The following is an 18,827-nucleotide window of genomic DNA, read 5'->3' on the forward strand; positions in this document are numbered from 1 at the left end:
TGTCTCTTGCAATCAGTCTCAGCTTGCATTCCACTTTGTATGCAAATAGAATAGCTATCCCTGCTTTTCTATGTGTTCCTGTCACATGGAATATTGTTTTCCATCCTTTGACTTTTTCATTCTATGTCTTTTTTGGAGTTAGATGTGTTTTTTGTATGCAGCATATCATTGGATCTTGTTTCTTGATTTATTCTGCCAATCTGTTTCTTTGGATTGGTGAATTGATACTTATAACTGATTTACATTGATGCTTATAACTGATATATATTGAGTTATACTTATCATGTTATTTTCCTGTTGTTGTTCCCCCCCCCCCCAGCCCTGTTTAATTGCTTGCCTTACCTAGTAGATTCATTCTAATGGGATTCATGGAAGTTTTGTCTTCATTGTCACTTTCTAAAATAGCCTTCATAAATTTTTGGAGTGCTGGTTTGGTGTTCATGAATTTCTTCAGGTGTTGTTTATCATGGAAGTATCTTATTTCTCCATGGATTTTCTAAGTAATTTTGCAAGGTACATAAATCTGGATTGAAAGTTGTTTTCTTTTACAGTTTGAAATGTTTTACTCCAAGCTCTCCTTGACTTAAAGGTTTGAATTGGGAAATCTGCTGTGATTCTGATGGGTTTTCCTTTATAGGTGATTTGTTTCTTTTCTGAAACAGCATTTAATATTCTGTTTTTGTGTTGAACCTTTGGAATCTTAACTATCATATGCACTTCATAAACCACTGGTGTAGTTTTTTTTTTTTTTTCCTGAGCATGGCTAATTGGAAGTCTGTGTGCCTCACTTATCTGTGTATGTCAGATTCTTTTTCCATGCTTGGGAAGTTTTCTCCTACTACTTCTGTAAACATGGTTTTTATGTACTTTGTGCTATCTTCTGATTTTTTCATTGGTTCCTATCAATCTTATGTTATTTGTTGCACTATCTAGCAGCTGTTAGATTGATTTTTTTTGTGGTCTCTTGCTATTTTAGAAGGTTTTCATGTGAAAACCTTTGCTGTTCTCATATTGGTTGATTCTGCTGGGTGTATTTTCAACAGACTTTTAATTTCCTGGGTATCTGAATCTCTTTCATGCAATCCAGTTCTTTCTTGCATTGGATATTAATGGTTTCAATCACTTTCCTAAGTTCTTTTTATTTCTCTGTCTACTCTACATTCACTAGTTATGCCCTTCATTATAGTTATCTTCTTTTTAGTTATCTTTTTATTTATCTGTCTACTCTACATTCACTAGTTATGCCCTTCATTATAGTTATCTTCTTTTTGGTTATCTGTGAAGTTATTTCTGGACTTTTTTTAAAAATAGAGCCTCATTTATTTGCTTTGTTACTTCTGCTGCTACCATTCAAAAAGTTCACCTGTGTGGCTTTGGTCTCTTCCACCTCAATGTCCCCTGTATTTACGTTGGGTAAGCTGGTCTGGGGTTGCATCTTGGTTTCATGTCTTCTCATTTTTTTGTTTTTTTTTTAAAATATGTTTTCAGAATAGATGCTTGTAAATTGCTTATCGTAGGTAGCTTTGTTACTAGTATCAAGACCTTCTTAGCAATTACTATTTTTCAGAGATGTCTTTTAGGTATAGCTGGCTTTTGTCTCTTGAGTCTGTCCCAAGATCCCACCTCTTCAATTTATTAGGGATGAGAAGTTGCTCCCTGTTTGCCATAGCACCAAGGTTTGGTGCTGGACCATAGTTTGTGAGCCTCAAGAAAACTCAGTATTGGTATACAGAGAAGAATAACTGATCACTGATCACAACTATGTCACCTTGGCTAGAGTTGTACAATCAATAATAACAATAGCATCAGGTACAGTCTAGAAAATGACAAACTGTGCTAACTATTAATTTGTCACCTTAAATCATGGGTACAAGATTTATAGTTATATAAGAAAATCTAGAGCAAATCATAAAATTATATATAGTAAATATCCTCTCAATAGAGTGATTTTACCTTCAAGGGAGAGAATTTAAAAGGGATGAGGAAAAAATAAAAAAAAATGTAAAAAGAGAAAGCAGTTAGAAGCAAGGCTGAAGGACAAAGGAAGATTACCTAAGCTTTGGGAAACTGGTGAAGAAGACAGAAGAAAAATAAAGAAAGAAAAGGTAAAATAAAAAAGCAAAAATAAAAAAACAAAACCCTAAAAATAATGTTCATACTCATGAAGATCAAAAGCAAGTATAAAACAGAAAAAAATGAAATTTCTCTGTGATTTCAAGCCTATGGTTGTCTTCTGGGGTCTAGAGCTTTGTGGTAGTGTCCAATTCAGGGTGTGTGTCTGCTGTCTTTGGTAGACAAAGGAGACAGACAGAGCCCAGATCTGTCCTGGATAATCCCAGTGAGGCTATACTAGGGATCACGTAGGGTGTTGATTCTCGTGCTTTCAACTCCAGAGAAGTTTAGGCTGATCCTCACCTCTGTTATGGGGTTGAGGCCTGAGTTGTTCAGCCCACAACACTCTGGGTGTCTCTTGCTGGCCTGCCGTCAGCTGCCTGACCCTGGATGTCTCCTACAATTGTGCCTCACCCAGTAACTGGGAGCCCTGAGAAGGAGCCAACCTATAGCTCTTCTGAGTCTCAGGTTCAGTTGGTCCCTCCCTAAATTAGCATCTGGCCAAGCTTCCACTCCAGGGACACTTGGCCTGGAGTCACTCACCAGCTGTTGTAGTTCACAGCATCCACCGCTACATTCCACTTGTGCATTTCTTCATGGAGGCCTCTGGATTCACTGACCATGGAAGGTTCTAGGATTATTGCCTTCACTGTGTCTCTGTAGATTACAGCCTCTTCTCTCACCACAAGCTGGGAGTCAGGGAGAAAGTACAGCTTGTCACTTCATTTTTCTTTTTTTTTTTGGCCTTGAAATCTGTCTGTTTATTTTCCCTGTAGGCTCCAATTCCCCATTCAGATCCTGACTGGGTCCCAAGGATCCACCTCCCTCCTAATCTTCTCCAACTCGTTACATTCTACTCTTTGGATTCTGAATCTCAGAGAGGTAAACCTGCTGTTGCTGACTGCTTCACCATTTTCCTGGAGGGCTCAAGAACTGTCCTGTCCATAATGGCAACCCCAAAGTCCACAACCATGCCTGCCCCTTATCTGGATACTGTGTTAGATAAAAGAATGACTGGTTGAAGGTGGTTGTGTGGAGGATGATTACAAAGAGGGGACCAGTGGACAAAGTGAGACCAGCAGGAAAACTGCAGAAAGTGAGAATCCAGGCAGCAGTGAGAGCCAAGGCCACAGCAGTACTATATATAGTGAGAAATGGATGGTTCCAATAGTTTTTTAGGAGGTAGAAGGGAGAAGACCTGGTAAGGGTTAGGGGGACAGAATGAGAGAGTAAAAGAAGAGCTCAAGATGAATGGCATATGGTTAATGTATGTTTGGTTTGGCATCTACTGGTTCTGTGATCTTGACAAGCTCTTCAAACATGTCAGTGCCCCAGCTCGCATCTGTAGAGTAGGAATAGAAGAAATACTTCATAAGCTTGTTATAGGAAGTAAATTACTTACTACTTATAAATTGCTCCTAACAGTGCCTGGCATGTAGTAAGTATTTAGTTATGTTATCTGTCAGTCCTCATCCTCATCATCAGTACCAGGATGGGAAAGTTGGAAAATAGGGAGGCCAGTGAAAAAGGAAAATGCACATGAGCAGAAGGGGTCCAGAAAGAATGAAGTGGAGAGCCAGCTCTCTGGCCGAGTGACTACAGAATGTTAAACATCTCTCACCATCCCCCCAAAAGAAAGATTTCATTTAACAGGGACTGAAAGCCATTTAAGGAGCTCAAGAGAAATGGGATTTGAGGCAGGCTGCTTTTACTCAAAATTTATGTCAAATGGTTATATTGCTTTGATTAGGGGGGTTGGGGTGGGAAAAGAAGAGTTGAGCATGCTCATTCTTAATGGGAAGAACTGTAAGCTGTTGTGGGGCACGGCAGGAGTCTCTGGAGGGCTGTACCTAACAGATTTCTGCAACAATTAATTGAAAACCAACAGCAAGAATAACATAAGAGGCACAAGAGAGGGTCATTAGCCTTCAGACAGTACAAAGTGCTGTGTGAGTAGGCGGGGCCAGTGGGAGGGAGACACTCCAGACTGCTGTGCCCAGTGCCCATTAACAGGCAAACCCCCTTTCAGGGCCCTGACGGGGTCAACTGTTTTGCACGTATTACTTTCATCCTCTTAATTTCTCCCTCAAGAAGGAGATATTATTGAGCTCATTTTAAGCATGAAGAAACAGGGTTGAAAGATTAAGTAACATTTTCCACCAACCAGGAAGAAGTAGAAACAGATTTCCAATGGGGTCTGGCTGTGTCCTTTGTGCTGTGCAGCAGTTCCTGCTGGTGCTGCTCTGGATGTGCTGCTTGGGAGCTGTGTGTCTATGCCAGGGGGCATTTGTTGGCTCATACCCAGTTTGGAAGCTTACTGGCCACCAGAAGGAGCAGGATAAAAGTCTTCATCATGACTCTTAAAGGGAGGAAGGAAGGAGCTCTGGAAAACACAACTGCTGCTTAGGGAGGAAAAACCTCATCCTGCATGATGTGATGGTTAATTCTGTATGTTAACTTGACTGGACCATGGGGTACCCAGATATTTGGGATACATAAACTTTCTGAGTGTTTCTGTGAGGATGTTTTGGGATGACATTAACATTTAGATAGGTAAACTGAGTAAAGCAAATTTCCCTCCATAATGTGGGTGGGCCTCATCCAATCAGTCAAAAGGCCTGGCTAGAACAAAGCCTCCACTGAGTGAAAAGAAAGTCCTCCAGCCAGGCTGCCTTCAGACAGGGACCCTAGGTTTTTCTTGCCTTTAAGACTTGAACTGAAACATTTCCCAGATCTCCAGCTTGATGACTCTCCTTGTAGACCTTGGGACTTGCCATCCTCTATAATCACATGAATACACACACACACACACACACACACACACACACACACACACACACACGTAGCCTAATGATTCTGTTTCTCTAAAAATCCCAGATAAATATGATGTGATGCTCTATGTATACATGACAAAAGTGATAGTAAAGCAAACACACTTTCCCCTCAAAATGCAGCCAGTGGTGACCATATTTACAGCACTGTGTGAGCCTGAGCAGATATTAGTTATTCCTTGAGCTAGGTCTTGGGGACTTTGATCCAAGGAAAGGTGGCTAAGCTTTGATGAAGAGGGCAGTTTGCTACACCCTCATGTGAATGTCAGGGACCCAAGCTCTGAACTCCCTTCTAGCCCCTGTGAATGTACCATTGACCACACTGGTATCTGCTGGCCAGTCAAGATACTCTGCCCCTACCCAGGGTGGAGAAGAAGAATAGGGCCTATGTCTCATACAATTGAAAGCAAAAGAAGTAGAGACATTAAAGCCATTTTCAATTCCTAGCAAAGGAAAGTAGAAATTACCCCCTGAGGCCTGCCTCCTACAGATAATTCATCCCTTGTGTTGAAGCATGATTGATATTAGTAATAGCAATGGCAAGCATTAATTGAATAACTACTATGTTCTAGTTGCCATGCTAAGCACTTTAGGCATATAATCTTGTTCAACCTTTACACTAAGTGAAATAGATTCTTTTTTTATCCTGTTGTACAAATGAAAAGACAGTCTCAGAGAAACTGATTGACTTGCCTAAGGTCTCACAGCTACTAAATGGCCCATCACACTTTCTCCAGGTGGTGTGATACTACAGACCATATTGGCTAAGCCCATTCCCTGAAGAAAATGTGGTCATTATCACTTTATGCTTTTGGCTGGCTTTATAACACTAAAGAACTCCTGAATGTTTCTGAATGGTGTGGCCCCCAGCTGACAGTTGCAGTAGAAAACTGGATGTTGAGACTGATGACCAGGTACACAGCTTGCCTGTCCGACCAGGCTTGCCTATTGAATGCTGCCTTTCCCAAGGTTGTCTTTGATTGGAGGTGCCATCTTTTTAGATGACAATTCCTATAAACAGCAACATTTTCTGGTTCTCAGGGTATCAGCGTTGTAATCAGCCCACCTCTAAGTGCCAGACTTGGTTCCAGATCTTTGCTGTGTCTCTCAAGCTGCGCAGTCACAGAAAAGTGACCTCTTCTTTCGGAGCCCACCCTTTGCACTGTCCAGACGCCTTCCACATAGGTCATTGTGGGGCCAAAGGATAAATGCGGCCAGGCATCCCACACAGTGCCTGCCACCTGGAAGATATCCAGTGGTCGTCTCCCAGAGGAAAAGCAATCTCTTCTTGGTCCTGTCCCTTTGCCCACCATTGCCTAACTGCTGGATGCATCTTAGAGTTTTCCCAATACACAAGCACAGAACCCTTCAGTTCAACTGAACAAACATTCATGGAGTCTGCATGGGCTGCTGCAGCTGCAGTGCTGAAGTAGGCCTGGGCTTCCCGCGGGTCCTTGGCTGCTGGTTTGTTCTTGCCTATGTGTCCTTGGCGTAGGCTCACAGGGCAGGCAGGATGCATGCAGGACCTGGGCCTTAGATGGACTCTGCTGCTTGCCTCTTAGGAACTGGAGTATGAATTCCCTAACTTGACTCCAGCAATGCATGTAACAGGCTGATGTCTCATATCCCAGAGCATGAATTTTGGAAAGAACCTGCCTAGGGAACAGTAAAAAGAGCTCTACTCCTCTGCAACTTGGAGGCATTCTCTTCAGCAGTAGGAAGGAGACATCTCGATAAAGGAGTTTCTGTGTTCCTGACTGCCTTTTCTACTTTCTCTCATGTTTATGCTGTCAGAGGACCCCAGAGGGATGTGGCAGACTCATGACTCCTCCACAGGGCAGAGACAGGCCAGCACCTGTTCCCAGCAGAGCCTAGTAGCTCCTGCCTGCATTGGAGGTGTTTGTTGAAGAGCAGGCTGCTTGCTGTCCATCCCAACGTCTGTGAAGTCCAGATGATGGAACTATTTTCAGTAGCTGACTTCAGGAATTGCTTTCTGCTATCCCCAAGTGTGTGTGTGTGTGTGTGTGTGTGTGTGTGTGTGTGTGTCTGTGTGTGTGTCTGTGTTTTGTGAGGCATATGCTATAAAAGGCTCACTCAATGATTCAGTCTTAAAACACTCCCTGCCCAATTCTTCGCCCATTTTTACTCACTAGTTCCTCTTTAATCACCAGGGAATGCAGTCCCTGAGGGAAGGAACAGCTCCAGCAGAGCTGTTCTGAGTGTACTCTTCCGCTTGAGCTTGGTTCTCTGAGTGCCCCGGGATGGGAGGACTCTTGTGGGACCTGAGCGAGCACTGGGAAAGGGCCACCAGGGGCCTTGCAGTTCTTGTAATGTCACAGTTCTCCTCCCGTGTAGTGAGCTGTCAGGAAGGTCAGAAGCCAGGCTAAGAAAGGAAAACTAACTGGGAAACCAGGAAATCTGAACAGAAAGGAAATTTAAGCAATTATAGTAATGCATTTTTCAGCTGGATACAAGGAAGAACTGCCTCCCAGCAGGCCCAGAATCTATGAACAGGGTTCTGTTTACCGTGAAAGATGCCATTGAGAGCAGCAGCAGCTGCCTCGCAGAGTCTGCAGAGGTCTGAGCTCGCCCTGCACGCCCTGTGCAGGCCAGTATCGCTTAGTACATGTCTGTGAGGCGTGCAGGCTTGGTCCTCTCACTGGGGTTGAGATGGGGCCTGGAGTTCAAGCTGTGGGCTAGAGATCACCAGCTGTGCACAAAGGTGCAGGCCTGACTCCAAGCCCTGGGTAGGTTTCTTTCTCCTACTTTGGTCAGCCGGCTGGACAGCCCTGTCAGCGTGAGATGATGAGGGTAGAATGCCTCCTATTTGCCAGAGTTGTCCAGATACTTGAGGTGAACTGCGTGAGAACACTTGGAGGATGAGCAATCCTGACACTTGAGTTTCAGGCGCTGCGTCTTTCCAGTCGCTAGGGGGAGGCAACGGACAGTGTGTGTAAGCTGAGTTGGTCTTGGAAGGGAAGCATATTTGTCTTGTAAACGTTGCTCAGGGATTTCTAATAGATAAGCAAAGATTTGCACTGGGCCCTGGCTGTGCTCCATCAAGGTTTGATCCTGTGCTTTTGTTGAATTGTTTCTGTGAACGTCTCTTACTCTATCATGAATAGTGGATTTTGTGCGACAAATGAGCAGAGCATACTAAAGGCCTAATATTCTCTGGCTTCTTACCTCTGTCTGCTGTGTGTATGATTGTTTCTGTTTTGCTGAGGTGCGCTTTCCCCTTCTCTCGCCCCATTTTTGTCCTTGATTATTGGAGTCCAGGGCCAGCAGGGCACGTTCCTGACCCCTTCCATACCATGGATGGGGCTGCCCTGGGGTACTGAGGGATCAGTTCCTCAGCCCAAAGTCTCCTGAGGGTGGCCTGCCTGGCCAGTATGTGCAGACAGTTCTGTGGCTATTTCTAGGACATTTTCATCCCCACTTTTCTTCCACCGGTAATTTGTTCTCTTTCCATTCTTCAAAAATTCCTTCCTTCCCCTTTGCCAAGTGGAAACAGTGGTGGCCCAGGAGTTCCTACCCTGTGAACATCAACCACTTCATGACTAGTTGGTCTTAAGACCCAGAAGACCCACTGAGACTTCATGTCAGAGGTAATCATGACTACCACGTTTACCTCATAAACGACCACTTAACTTATAGTCCAGATTAATCTGGCCCTTGCCTCACATGTTCTTGCAATTAGCTATGTAGTCCATCTCCTCTCCACTTCAAGTATTTCTGAAGGTCAGTCAGTCCCTAGGTTGTCACGAGTCTTCACTGCAGTGTCTGCTCTGTTCTACCAGCTGCAGGTGACTCCTTGGCCAGAACAGATTCTTCTGTGGCTTCTCGGGTAACTGAAACTACATGGGGCTCTAACTTAGTTCATTAGGGCTGCTTTCACAATGTACCATGGACTGAGCTGTGTAAACAACAACAGAATGTATTTCTCACAGTTCTGATCAGCAGAGTCTGCAGTCAGGGTTCCAGCAGAGGCCAGTTCTGGTGAGGGTCTCTTCTGGGTTAGATATGGCCAGCTTCTTGTGTACACGATGTGGCTGCCTTGGTCCACTGCTCTTTACAGGGTGGAAGGAAAGCGAGAGGGTGCTCTTGCTCCCCTTTATAAGGACACTAATCTCATGCACAGGGGCTCACTCTCATAACTTAATTACTTCCCAAAGTCCACACTTCCTAACACATCACATTAGGGGTTCAAAATTTAACATAGGAACTTTGCAGGACACAGACATTCGGTCCATAACTGACTGTCTTCCTTCTGTTGCCAAAGAGAAGAGTGACTCCCTTACCTCTGTGTCACCCCCAATGGCCAGCATGGTGTGAGTCTCCACAAGCTCAGAGTGCACCCTCCTCTCAGTAGCCTCTCACCTTGAGGGTGAGAGGTGGCTTCGGGTAGATTCATATAGGGTCCCACTTTCATCTTAAGAACCTACGTTCCCCTTCAACAACCAAACAGCTGTGCTTGATCCCCTCCTTCCCTCAGCACGAGCCTCACCTTGCTACCCTCCTCTGAAAATTGTTCATGTGCCAAGTATACCTGCATACTGTAAAGTCCATCAGGAGACAAATCTTGAGACCTTCCCAGGACATGCCCCCCACACACAGACAATTATCAGGCCTGTCTCCACGGGTCCTGGATGCATTTAAACCCCTGCAATGGACAATGGAACCTTCTATCAGAGGTATGATTTCTGAGCTGAAAAGAATTGTCATTGTTACGAAAACTATCTTTCTCTTGTCTAGTCCTTCATAGTTTTCATTTCTTCTTTTGTATTTTCCGTAGTCTCTTAATTTCTTTTAAAATACTGTCACACAGTGTTTAAAACTGGAGCGTTATCAAAAGAACACAAGGTTTACTTGATGGAGTTTCCCTGGCCAAAGCTGGGACAACTGGAACATCCAAATTAATAGCAGGGGCTGGGGATTTAGCTCAGCGGCAAAAGCGCCTGCCTGGCAAGCGCAAGCTCGTGAGTTCGGTTCCCGGTACCGGAGAAAAACAAACAAACAAACAAAAACAACCAAATTAATAGCAACAGACATGGGTAATAACTCATTGCTTTAAAAAAAAGAATATATCAGAGTACAGTTCTATTAAATAAAAGAAAGGGAGAGGAAGAAGCCTTTCTGTGTTTCTTTGTGGAAGAATGCCAATTAATAAATACAGAGGAATGCTGGAATTACAAAGTACCATTTTCAGTAACAACTTAGACAAATTTTTTTTCGCACTAGGAGTTAAACTTAAGGCCTTACACACAATAGGCAAATGTTCTAATATTGATCTACACCCCTAGCCATTTTTAAAATTTAATTTGATTTGATTTAATTTTATGAAAGTATCCTAAGTTCCCCAGGCAAGATCGGCTTTTGATCCTCCTGCCTAGCTCTTTTTGGTAGCTGGGAATATAGGTGTGTTCCACTATGCTTAGGCAGGCAAGAATTTTTAATAGACGCTAAAACCATTAGATAAAAAGTTGTTGGGAAGAGAATATTCACAGTCTCACAGTATTATGCCACAGATAACTTACTAACTGCAAAGGGAACAATTATTTTTGCTGGTGGAGAAATCCGGTAGATACCACCTTAACATCAATGATGTGACATATCAGCATGTGTGACGTGGGGACATAATGCCACCTGCATCGAATTCCTGCCCAAGCAGTGTTGAATCTGAATCTAATCAAGAAGAAACAATCAAAGAAGTCTAAATTGAGAGACATTCTGAAACATAACTGGTCTAGCATAGCACGGTGGTACACACCTATAAAGCCAGTACTCTGGAAGTCTGAGGCAGGAGAATCACAACTTTGAAGCCCTGGGATCAATCCCCAACACCACAAAACAAAACCAAACTGGCCTCGAGTCTTCAAAAAGTCAGTATCATAAAAGGCAGAAAGTCTAGGAACTCTCCTAGATTATAAGAGATCATCGGAACATTCAACTTAGTGCATTGTGTGAATTTTGACTGGACATTGTGGGAAAATATGACTAAAGGGCATTATTAAGACAGTTGAGTCATTTTGAATATGTACTGTAATATTATGTCAGTGTTAAAAATCATAGTTGGTTAATAAGGGAAAAATGAAATGAAAGATTGTTCCTGATTTGTGCCTGTGTGTTTCTGAAAAACAATTCCCAAGTTGTTCTAAAAATCTCCAAGTTGTGGGCTGACAAATATTCCTATGATTCCTGAGATCCTGACTCTTTCTGATGTTCTTCCACAACTTTATTTCCTTTAATTTTCTGTTAGAGGTAACTCACAAAGAAATGAAAGAAAATAATAAGAAATAGCAGTTTGAAAGGTATTCTAAGTAGTTGGTGTTTCCCTTTGGGACAGTTGTGGGACAGCCACAATCTTCGATGACAGGATCCACTTCCGATTTTGCTGGACAAGAGCTTGTCATCTACTTCCTTGGATTCTGAGTGCTTGCTTATTTGAAAATTTTGGAATTTCCTTTCTTTGCTCTATGTCCAGGGCAGAGACCTAAATCCTGGAAGATTCCAGAAATGGGTCATGAGGGCTGCATAGCTCCTCAGGCTGCACCCTGGGGGGTGAGGCCTGTGGACCCTTGCCAGGAGGAGCTAAGTTGTTGCTATCGTTAAATTATTATTTATTATTGTTATTACTATCACTATTGAATTCCAACAGCTAATATGCTAGAAGGAGTAAAAGGTTGATTTCATAAATAATACAATTGGAAAAAATGAACAGTTATATAAGAATAGTCTCTCCTGCCAAATACTACAAACCTTTCCTTGGCTTTGAAGAAGTTTCTTTGGTTTTGTTTTTTGGGTTAAGAAGGAGACAAAGTGAATTTGATGTCAGGAGTATTTTAAAAAAATGGTCACACTGTCAGCACCAGGCCTCAAGTGGGGAGGATGTTGGTGGAAAGCCCAGAGAGATCAGAAAACCCTAAGCAGCGGGCCCCAGGCTTCCCTCCCCGCACCACATCCCAAGGGGACCTCAGCCCCCTGAGCTCCCCATTTCTGGGCAGCCTGGGAACACAGCAGTGAATTCACAGAAGACCGCAGAATGCCAGAGGCTCTGGGCAGCCTCGAAGATTCCTGGCCCCGTCTTAGTGCAATGAGAATACTAAAGATTCCTGTGCCTCTGATGGACAGGGTGAAGCTGAGACAGGCGCACAGTGGGGACAGGGAGACATGTGCATGGCTGTGTGTTTATATTTGACAAGGCAAGGTCATCATTGCCAGTAGCCAAAATTAAATTGAGCTGTATACAATTAACATTATACCTTGACAGTCTCTGTTAGAGGCTATGAGAGTGGAATGGCTCTGCCTAATTTATGGGTATAGTTTGGTCTTAAACAGACAGGCCTCATTCTGGCGTTCCGTTGAATGTCCTGGCCTGTTTGGCTTTTGGATTAAGAGGTTGCTCAGGACTGTGTCACCTACCCCTTTGTTTCAGCCTCCTTCTCGTGGTTTCCCTGGGCTTCCTGGCGTGGGAAGAGGATTCTGGAGGCTGGAGGCGGATCCTCCTCCACCTTTCCAGGGCTCGGCCTTCCCATAGCCTGCACCTGGTAGCCTAAACTGGCAACTGACAGTGATGGCAGTGACAATCCAGGGTGCAGTGACCTGAGCCTGCCCAGGGGGATGCCTCGCCAGTTCAAAGAAGCAGGAGTCTTTCTTCCCTCCCACAGGGCGGGTACCTGCTGCACATTTGTTATCAGCCTCCAGCTTTTCTGGACCCTGGGAAGGAGGAGCTACTTTGCACAGCACACTGCCTCTGAGGGAGAGGTGAGGGCTGCAGCCGGAGGTGACAGTGGCTCTGCTCCAGTCCCCTCCCCTGCCTACACTGGGCACAATCTCTGTCCAGTACCAAAGTCACCGCCCTGACCTGTGGGGCCTTCTGGAAGTTGTAAAGGAATCACACAGGTGAATGTTACCTCGGAGGGCACAAGGACTTTACCTGAAGTCCAGCAATTCAGTGCATGTCCTGTGGCTTTGAGTTTTAAATCTCAAATATAATCTGTCCATTACCCAAAAGACCCACTGTGCTGTGAAACAGAACGCACCCTGCAGGGGTGGAATGAGGGCTGCAGGGCTCCTTTGATGTCCAGAATTCTGTCTAAATGGCTGGCTCAGGACACTGAAGGGACAGGAAGCCCGCCTTTGGGATTTTCCCAGGTCTGCTGGGTGGTTTGTTCTGAAGGACTCTTGCTCCCTCTACTCTGCCCCCCAGCACCTGCCCCAGGCAATGACTGCTGGGTCTTTCCAGATTGTGCTCACCTCTTAATTAAAGGAGAGGGCTGCTCTCTCCAGATCCAGACACACAAAAGGGAGGGTTGGAGCCTGCTCAGTGGGCTGTGCTCTGTAAAGGGTGTTGGGTGTAGCCAGCAGCCAGTTTTTTTATCGAGGAAAATAGAGACGATGAGGAGCTGGAGCAAAGCATGGTGGGAAACTGGGAAAAGTTGCAGGTTGTTAAGAGGTGCTTGCACGTGCCGTAGCAAGTGCAGCAGTGCAGGCAACCAGGAAAAGTAAACCCGTCTATGAATGAGGAAGGCTGTACAGTCACCAGGATAGTGCGTTGAAGTATCATGGGCAAAATAATCTCTGTTTGTTAATGAAAGCTAATGTCCATGCTTTTTGGTGCTAGGCTGTGCTTCAGCATTTGACCTCTCAGCCTAATGCTAACCTGCCTCCATACATGGAGGAGACACATGGCATTTTTTAGCCTCATCATCAAACTAAAATCTAGAGGAGACCCCAGTGGGCCAACAGGTCCAACCCTGCTTTCATTCAATTATTAATATGTCCATGGGTGGAAAGTGGAAAGCCTGTTTCAGGAAGCAGGTGCCACGAGGGCATCAGGAGCTCTCCCATTCCACAAGGTCATTTAGAGAGGCAGAGAGGCCCGTGCTTCCTTCCTAACCTTCAGACTTTGCCAATCCCAGGGATGGGTTCAGAATTCAAGATTGAAAACTAGGAGCTGTGCTGAAGCCAGGAGTGATGGGAAATGGTTTTCTTTAACCAAGTATCAAGCTAGTGTACTTAATCTGTCCCAGACCCCCTCATTCTCCTCACCTTACCTGCCCCTGACACCAAGGGCTTGGTCATCTCAGCTGCTGCAGTGACCATTGCCTCTGAGACATGAGGCAGTATCACAGGGTCAAAGTCTCTGGCTCATGCCAGCACTTTTGGGCATGAATAGACATCAAGTCACAGGGTGTGGGAGCTGGCTTTTCCAGGGGCCATTTCATACAACTCAAAGACTGGCCAGAGAGGCTGGAGATAAGTAACTAAATTCCCTACCCATTCTTATCTTTGGTGAATTTTTTTCTCTATATACTAACCAGGCATAGGCATAGACATTCAGGCATAGGCATTGAGAAAGACCTGCACCTTGCTGAGACCTGCACCTTGCTGGGAAGTCTGATAAAGCTTCAAACTGCATCTACTCCTCATCCTTTCCTGATTTGCTTTTCTTCTCCCTTTCTTTTACTAACCTGGAATTGTACTTCCTAAAGCAATAGCCCTTGGTCCTTGCCTTAGGATATGTTCCAGACTGGAAGTCATGGGCTCAAGAGTTCAAAGTAAAGTTTCTTCTGAACTTTTCCCCTAGGTTACCATCCTCTACCTGTCCATAGACAAGACTGTTCAGGAAACAGAGGCCAGGTGCTCTGTTGTGGAATGTGTATGTTCTTGTCACAAGGCCTGACCACCAGTCTCCCTATGCCAAATTTGACTGGGATGGGAAATCCAGAACTAGAGGACCTTCACGTTGGCAGCCATCTTTAATTCCTTGCTACTAACCCAGTCCTGTGTCAGTGGTACCATGTTCTCTCTTCTGTCTGTCACAAGTAAGCCTACCATCAGCCTTTACATGTTACTGCACCAAGATGATCCAAATTCCTCAGGCTGAGCCTTGTGTCTGCCCTTCCTAATAAGCTGAATGGTGACTCCATCGCCTAGCACTGCAAATCTGTGTTGTGAATTGGTGGCATTAGGAAGTTATGACTGTAACTTTCTATTCTAATCACTCTGAGTTCCCTTGCTCTTATGTGACTGCCACATTCCTATGACTTTTTACCCATGAATTCCAGACAGCTGAGCATCTTGTCCACAAATAGAAAAATAACTGGGCTTTCTCTCCCTCTGGATTAAGAGACATGTTGGCTTCCTGTGACAATGCCCTCTTTTTTGCTAGTCACTTGGTAATCTGCTGGCCCCTAGATCTAGGGAAGTCTCCCCAGGGAAAGCAGCAAGAAGCAATAAGTGGGGAGATGGTGTCTTGAGACTGTGACCTCAGAAGCAGTAGTCACCCAGGCCCACTCGGAAGGGAGGCCATCTGAAGAAAAACAGAAGTGAAAAGAGGCAGCCATCTTGGCGAATGGAAGGTAGGGAGATGTCCCAGGGAGTTCAGAGTTGAAGCATTGTCTTCTATCAGAGAGGGCTGTTCTGACCAGGAATAGGAAGCGGACTGGGGGTTCTGAGGCTCCATTGCTCAAGCCTCGAGTCTCTTTCTCCATCCACTATCAACTCTCCGCACATTCCCCTCGCTGGCTTGAGTGACTCCCTACCCTTGTGTAGTCTCCAGGAGACAGGACAGATTTGGTGGCCTTGTGGGCAGAAAGATCCCCATACATGAGGCTCCTAGAATCAGTAGGATTCCTAGATCCTGGAGCCTGGATTCTTTTAAGAAGAGCTTCCTGCTTCTCTAATTTGGGTACTGATTTCTTACTTAATGGATAAACACCAGAAAAACACAGGCTCATTTCTTCCCAGATGTTCAAGTAGCTGTGTATGTTGCAGGGACAGCCAGCATGAAAGCAGACTGATGCATTTGGAGTCAAACACTTTTTGCTGAGTATTCTTTTGAGATCACAGGCTTGTAAATGGAGACATATTCTCAGTGTTTTCTTGGTCATATCTTTGGTGCCAGGGTGTCTGCCTGCTGTTTTCTTGGGAGCTGCATCCAGAATCAACTACAGATTATTCTGCCTGGGGTCTAGTTTCTCTCTCTTGATGTACTTGGCAGGACTGTTAGTTGGTAGGTTCCCACAGGCCTTCTGAATGTCAGTATCACCTGTGTTCAACTTCTGTCTCCCACATTTCCTTCAGTGTGCATGGATGTTTAAATAGCTGGGCCAAGCTATTCCTACAGAGGAGTTTGGGTAAGTGTTCATGAAGGTAACATGACATTTCCACAGTGTCATACTTCTGCTGCTTTTCTAACTTCTTTGTTCTCTTTTCTCCTTCCTCCACATGTCTGGGGTTTTTTTGGGGTATGGTTAATTGAGTAAGAGTCTGTTGGGTTTTAAAGCACCCTAGGTTGCTAAGGTGTATCTAATGTTCAGTGTCAATAAAGGAAAATAATCCACTCTGGAACTCAGGGAATTTCTATGCTTGTAGTTGCTTCTCTTTCCCACCCATATGATCAGGAAATAAAATTTGTATGTAGTGTATTTATCACTGGTTTAACAAAAGTGTTTTTGGGTATCAAACATACATGGACTAGGAAATTAACAATGATTGTTGTATTACATACTGTTATCATCAAAGTAGTTGCTCAGATTTTATTGTTTTGGTATTGTTCTTTTTGTCTTTATTTTTGTTCTTTTCTTTTTAAAATAAAAAAAGAAAAAAACACCATACATGTGCTATAGCCTTTATACAAAGCCATTTGATGGTTAGAAGGAAGTAATTTAGGTCTATCCTGCATACACAGATGATATGCATGGTAGTAGGGCCGGGAAGCAATTTCTATCATTGCCTCTATGGCCTATTTGAGCAAAGCACAAGGGTGTGAAGAAGACTTCTTGGGAGCGACAAGTCTTTCTTGGGCCCAAGCAGAAAAGGTTCTTCCATCATTTCTTTTTTTTTCCTTCCATCATTTCTTAATCAAGGCTCTTATCAGTCAGAAAGCCAGAGGGCTTCCTTTTGGGTTGTCTTGATCTTCTATCAGTGCAGGGAAGCTGGTCTATTCTAGTAGACTTGCACATCATTGATGACTCCAGTGACTGTTGTGTAATTGTTTTAGGGCTTATGAGTTTGGAATGATGCCTTTTCCTTAGTGAGTTCTCAGTGCCCATATGTCTTCTATCCCCATTGTCAGTGGAGCCCAGGGACAATTTGCCTACTACGCTGGGGTCACAGCTAAGAAGACACAGATGGCAGGCAGAAGTGTGTGGTCAGCATGTTGTGGGATGCTAACTGCTATGGTTCAAGTACGTTTGAGTTTCTACCCAAAGGTCACTATGTTGAAAGCGTGGGCACCAGTATGGCTATGCAAGAGGTGTAGAACCTTCAAAAGGTGGGCAGCAGAGGAGGCTTCCTGCAAGGTAATTTGATTGTTGAGGGTCTTGCTCTTGGGAGGGATTAACGCTGGGCTCCTGGAGTGGATTAGTAGTTGTGAGAGTAGGTTGCTACAGCAGGACTGCCTGACCCCCAATCTCTGGCTCTCTGTGTTACTGCATGATCTCTCTCCATTGTGCTCATGTCTCCAACACAGTGTCATCTGTCATGATATGACACAGCCAAGGAGGCCCTCACCGGAGGCCAAACAGATGGAGCTGCCTGATTTGGGGGCTTCAGCATCCAAAATTATGAGCTAAATAACACCTCCCGTTTTTATTAGTGTATATTGGTTATACAGATTAATGGGTTTCCTCTTGGCAGATTTGTACATGTACATAACATTCTTTAAATATCCCTCACCCCTTTGGCCCCTCTCCCCTTAGTTCCACATGTTTTTTAGGGGGCCAATTAAACCTCTTTTAATAAGAACCTAGACTCAGGTATTCTGCTATAACGATAGAAAATAAATAATTACACTATTGTACCCTGGCCAGATGCTATTGTCCTTTGGCCTCCATTCAGTGATAATGGTCATTCTTGTGATCACAGAAATTGTTAGTTGCATCCCACTTTATCATGTGAAAGATGGAAAAGCAAGCATTTGAAAATTACTTATGGGCTTAGTGTGAAATAATTCACATCCCATTAGATATCAAATATTTTTGAAAAATCAGGAAGGAAAACCCAGTAAGCTCCATTAGTTCATGGCTGAGTGATTGCTAATTGGGTGTACATTTACAACACAAGAAAAGTACGTTGAATATTGTTGTTTTCATCTGGAGAGAGCTTTGTTTTGTTTGCCAGAGTTTTAGCTGTGACATCTCGAGGTTAATGTAAGCCACATAGATGTGGAATTTAACATTTTCATTTAGGGGTGTATTACAGTACTGACTTTTCCCTCCAATTTATTGGTCCCTTAATACTTCAGTAGTAGCTGTCAAGCTGATGGAGCCCACCTGTTCCCTCTGTGAGCTGAGTTCTCTCTTTTGCTTCCACCCCAGGCACTTCCCTAACACTCTATTCCACAACCTTCCTCCTAGGTGTATGAGGAGGCAGTGGTGCAATAAGGTTGCCTCTGAATAATCTGGCATGCATCTCCTGCATTAAAAGGCTAGGGACATGGATATAATGAGCCTCATTTATGAAAGAGATGTTGTTGACTGCTATCTTCCATTAGATCACAAATTAGATCACTCATTCAGTAAATACACACTCAGTGTTAGAATCCGCCCCATTCTTTTCCTCCTCCTTTACATGCTCAAGAACTTACCTGTGGTTACTTGTCTAGTGTGAGGGAGATGCTGTACAATCATGGGTAAGAATGAGAAGGATGTTTAAATGAAACTACAGTTCCTAGGTCTTGGCACTGTCCCTTAAGCTATGAAGCAGTTGTATCCTTTCTCAATCTCTTTTTCTGCTAAGCAGGATTTCAAAATAATGAGTATATGATAGAATTTTAATGAAGAGGTTAAGAACATGGAATCCAAAATAAAACAGCCTGGCTCAAATCTTGATTCTGCCACTTACTGTGGAGGAGACTTTAGGCAAGGTATTTCACCT

Source organism: Chinchilla lanigera, unplaced genomic scaffold (assembly GCF_000276665.1).
Source record: "Chinchilla lanigera isolate Chin_1 unplaced genomic scaffold, ChiLan1.0 scaffold00065, whole genome shotgun sequence".
Taxonomy (NCBI): Eukaryota; Metazoa; Chordata; class Mammalia; order Rodentia; family Chinchillidae; genus Chinchilla; species Chinchilla lanigera.